Genomic DNA, 5,347 nt, shown 5'->3' with positions numbered 1-5,347 from the left:
TTTTAGAGATATAAGCCAATCATAGAAATCTCATTGCTCCAGCTTAGATATCAAAGAATTTATTGTAGACTTTTAGCAGAACAATTTGCAAAAAAATCTTCAGGCTCACCGTTGGAGGCCTTAGATTGCCCAAATGAGGTTTAAAAACTCGATGGAAGGGCGCTAGCATCGTTCCAAGCCTATAGATTAGGCGTTGGCATTTTTGAAAAGTGGTTATAATAGCTAATCAAAGTGACGATTTGTGAGTTATGGCCTTCTAAAGTTGGGCTACTCGAAACTTCTAAAATAATTGTCAAATGTGTATTTGGCTGACTCTATATTTTTTGTTAGGGTTTGTCAGCCCTAGGTATTAAGTTTGAGCATCTAGAACCTTCTCGGGCAGCATAAAATTACCTATTTGAGAAAGGCCCGAACATTGTCTAGGACAACTCTGGGTGATAGTTCGTAGCATTGTCTTGCAGATCATGGTAATGAAGGCACCCATTTGGGTTAGCATATTATAATTGAGAATTCTGTAATTTCGCATTTGTGGTGATAATAAGAAATCCATATTTTGTTCTCACATTTGCTGTTGTTTCTTTGTTTTTGTTATGAATTTATGGTATTAAGGGGAGCACCCTGCATCAAGTGGTATCAAAGCTAGAGTTCTTGAGCGTGTGGATAGATCATCAATTGTGAGGTATTTTGCACTAGGACCATGGTTTGGGCTGAGTGTGTAGACAGATTGTCAATTGTGAGGCAGTTTGCACAAGGGTTTTAGCGGAAGTGCAAAAATGCCTCCACGAAGAGAGTGTGGTGGAAGAGTTGTAGGTGTTATAGTTGAGGGTTTTGGAACCCTCCAAAGGCAAATGCAAGCATTGGAAGAAAAAATGAAAAGAGAAATAAATCTTCATATAAGAGATGAAAATGAGGATGAGGACGAAGTAGAATAAAATGTCAAAGCAGAGGCAGTTCTAACTCTAGGGGAAGAGAGGCTTTTTAGGGCCATCTCCAAGATTGGAAAAAGACCTAAGTTTGAGGTTTCCACATTTTTGGAAAATCTTAATCCAGAGGAGCTTATCGATTGGATCAATGAACTAGAGGAGTACTTTGAGTATGAAGATATTGATGATCCTAATAGGGTCAAGTTTGTGAAGGAAAAACTGAAGGGACATGCAAAGATTTGGTGCCAAGAGGTTCAGTTGGAGCGAAATAGAAAGAGAAAGGACAAGATCACCAGATGGGATCAGATGAAAGATAAACTGAAGCGACGATTCATTCCCATGGATTATGAGCTTGATCTGTTGAAGAAGATGCAAGGGTTGAAGTAAGCGGAAAAATCTGCTCAAGAGTATACCAAAGAGTTCTACCGAGTTCTCATTAGAACCGATCATGCAAAAGCTGATTAGGAGAAAGTCACCCGTTATCTTAATGCGTTAAGGCCCAACATTTAGGATGAGCTGATTCTGGTTCAAATGAGCAGTATTGAGGATGCATACCAGTCTGCCCTAGGAGTCGAGGAGAAACTGAGCAAGAAGTTTGACAATAAGAACAGTGGAAGAGGTTGTGGTGGACAATCTTATGATGGTCACATGATGATCAAAAGAACAAGGATGAGGCTAGAAGTAGCAATTAGAACTAGAGGGGAAACAATTCCAATTGTTTCCATGATTAGATCAATAGAGATCAGAGAGGAAGAGGGAAAGGACAAGGATCTGGAAGAGGAGGCTTCCATGGGAAATGTTTTCACTGTGGAGAAGAAGGGCATAGAACATTTGAATGTACCCAACGCCAAGGAAGGACATATTGAAGAATAGAAGGCCAGGCCAAAGTTGTACATGTTGATGAAGATGCCAGATCCTCACATTCTAAAGATGTTGAAAGAGGAGAAGTCCTAGTTAATCAAAGAGTTCTATTGAGTGGTGAGAATGAACTCGGGAAAAGGAGCTTGTTTCGCACAAGGTGCAAATGTGAAGATAAGTATTGTGATGTGATCATTGATGGTTGGAGTACTGACAATTTGGTGTCAGAAACGATGGTCACCAAGTTGAAGCTGAAGAGGTAGAAACAACTGCGTCCATACCGTATTGCTTGGGTAAAAGATGACCATGAGGTCATGGTCAATGAGCAGTGCTTAGTGAAGTTCAAGATTGGAAGCTACAAGGATGAGGTACTATGTGATATCATGCCTATGGATATATGTCATATGTTGTTGGGTAGGTCGTGGTAGTTTGACAGACATGTTGTACATGATGTGCGAGCAAATACCTACACTCTAACTAAGGATGGAGTGAAACATAAGCTGAAGCCATTGAAAGATAAAGAATAAAAGGTATGAAGTGTTGCCAGAATATGCTTTCTTGATGGAATAGAGTTTCTTAAAGGTATGAAGCATGAGCATATCTGTTTTTCTATAATTCTTAAAGATACTAAAGAAGAAGTAGAGGAGGTACCTACAGAAGTTGCAGATATGTTGGAAGAGTTTTCTGATATTGTATCAGATAATGTACCTGATGGATTGCCCCCAATGAGGAAGATCAGTCACTAGATGGATTTGGTTCCAGGAGCCATTTTGTCAAACAAGGTAGCACATAGAATGACATTAGCAGAAAGTGAAGAGTTGAACAAGCAAGTTCATGAGTTGTTGCAGAAGGGGTTGATTCGAGAGAGTCTGAGTCCATGTGTTGTACCAGCAATGTTAGCACCAAAGAAGAATGGAGAATGGAGGATGTGCATAGATTCTCGTGCTATCAACAAGATCACCATCACATATAGATTTCCTTTGTTGAGGATGGATGATATTGACTGTTTGAGTGGATCTCAATATTTCATAAAGATAGATCTGAAGAGTGGGTACCATCAAATTCATATTAGAGAAGGTGATGAGTGGAAGACTACTTTCAAGACAAGGGAAGGATTGTGTGAGTGGTTATTCATGCCTTTTGGGCTAACCAATGCACCGAGCACTTTCATGAGGCTCATGAATGAGGTACTAAAGGTGTTTATAGGTAAGTTTGTCATTGTTTACCTAGATGATATATTGATCTTTAGTAAGACATTGGAGGACCATTTGATTCATGTTCACAAGGTGTTTGATAAGTTGAGGGAAGAAAAGTTGTTGATAAACTTGAAGAAGTGCACTTTTGTAAAGAAAGAGTTGGTGTATCTAGGATTTGTAGTCTCAGGAGAAGGTCTGAAAATGGACTAAATAAAGTGAAGGCTATCCTCGAATGGCCTATTCCAAGGAGTACAACAAAGGTAAGATCTTTTCATGGAGTGGCTACATTTTATAGAAAGTTCATAAGAAGTTTTAACAGTATTTGTGGACCCTTGACTGAAACAATGAGAGGGGATAGGAAAGAATTTAAGTGGATTTTAGGAGAAGATAAGAGTTTTAATCTGTTAAAATAGAAAGTTACTGAGTAGCCTATTTTAGCACTTCTTGATTTTAACATGTTTCAAGTAGACTGTGATGCTAGTGGTACTGCAATAGGAGTTGTTTTAAGCCAAGAAGGTAGACCTGTTGCTTATTTTAGTGAGAAGTTGAATGATGCAAAAAGAAAATATTTTGTTTATGATCAAGAATTTTATGCTATAGTTCAAGCATTGAAGAAGTGGAGACACTATCTTCTTCCCAAGGAGTTTTTTTTGTATACTGATCATCAAGCTTTGCAATATTTGAATAGTTAAGGAAAATTGAACCAAAGGAATTTAAAGTGGGTTGAGTTTTTGCAGAGTTATACATTTGTTTTGAAACACAAGAGTGGGAAGTCTAACAAAGTCACAAATGCTCTTAGCAGAAGACAACTTTTACTGACAGAAATGCAGATAGAGGTGGTTGGGTTCAAAGAACTCAGTACCTTGTATCCAAATGATCTTCATTTTGGTGAAGCATGGAAGGCTTGTACAAAACTTGCTACACTTGATAGGACAAAGTAGTTGGATTTTATGATCCAAGATAATATGTTGTTCAAAGGAAGCTAGTTGTGCATTCCCAAAAGTTCAATGAGAGAGAATCTCATCAAGGAGAAACATAGTGGAGGATTCGTTGAACATTTTGGTAGAGATAAAACTATAGCCTTGGTTTCTGAAAATTATTACTAGCCACAGTTACAACAAGATGTGATGAAGTTTGTACAAATTTTTTGCGTATGTCAAATGGCAAAAGGAGTTAAGCAGAATACAAGGTTGTATCAGCCATTACATATACCAGAGAAGCCATGGGAGGATGTTAGCATGGATTTTGTTCTTGGATTACTGAGGACACAGCATGGGTATGATTCTATTTTTGTGGTGGTTGACATTTTTTTAAAGATGACACATTTTATTCCATACAAGAAGACTAGTGATGTTGTTCATGTAGTAGAGTTGTTTTTCAAAGAAGTGGTGAGATTGCATGGTCTGCCAAAGAGTATAGTTTCAGATCGAGATACCAAATTTGTTGAGTATTTCTAGCATACATTGTGGAAGAAGTTGAAGACAGATTTGAAGTTCAGTTCATCACATCATCCATAGACTGATGGACAAACAGAAGCTGTGAATCACAGTTTGAGAAATTTGTTGAGATGCTTGGTTGGAGATAAACCAAAAGGATGGGATATGATTTTACCATAAGTGGAATTTGCATATAATAATTTAGTCAATAGGAGTACTAGTAAATCACCATTCTAGATTATATCTGGGAATAGTCCCAAAAATGTTTTTGAATTGAGGAAGTTAGATAAAGGAGAGATAAGTAGTGTTGAAGTAGAAGATTTTGCTACACATCTGAAGAACATCCACGAGGAGGTGAGGAAGCACATCATAAAGATGAATACACAGTAAAAGGCTAAGGCAAATGTGAAAAGGAGATATAAGGAATTTCATGTTGGAGATGAAGTCATGGTTCATTTGAGAAAGGAGCATTTTCCAGTGGGTACATATAATAAGCTAAAGATGAAGAAGTTTGGACCATGCAAGATGGTGAAGAGGCATGATTATGGCAATGTGTATGAAGTGGAGTTGCTTGCTGAATTGAATATTTCACCAGTATTTAATATTTCAGATTTGATAGAGTATTATGAAGGAGGTGATGGAGATGAAGTTGCAGAAGTGCAGTGGAGTATTCGAACAATGAGTTTGGCTACAAAGGAGATCGAGGAGATACTAGACAGTCGTGTTGGAAAATGTACCACAAATACAACTTATGAGGAATATCTGGTCAAATGGAAAGGGAGACCAATTGAGGATTCATCATGACTAGTAAAGGAGGAGGTTAACCATCTTGGTTTTCTTTTAAAGACCTGAGACGTGATGGGGTCACTTCAAAAATCACCCCGGGTGTCTGATGTAGGAGCATCTTAGGTGTAAGGGCAATCTTGCATCACCC

The sequence above is a fragment of the Cupressus sempervirens genome, chromosome 5, assembly GCF_028749045.1.
Source record: "Cupressus sempervirens isolate cs-2001-9-10 chromosome 5, ASM2874904v1, whole genome shotgun sequence".
NCBI classification, from domain to species: domain Eukaryota; kingdom Viridiplantae; phylum Streptophyta; class Pinopsida; order Cupressales; family Cupressaceae; genus Cupressus; species Cupressus sempervirens.
This window is presented reverse-complemented; position numbering follows the sequence as displayed.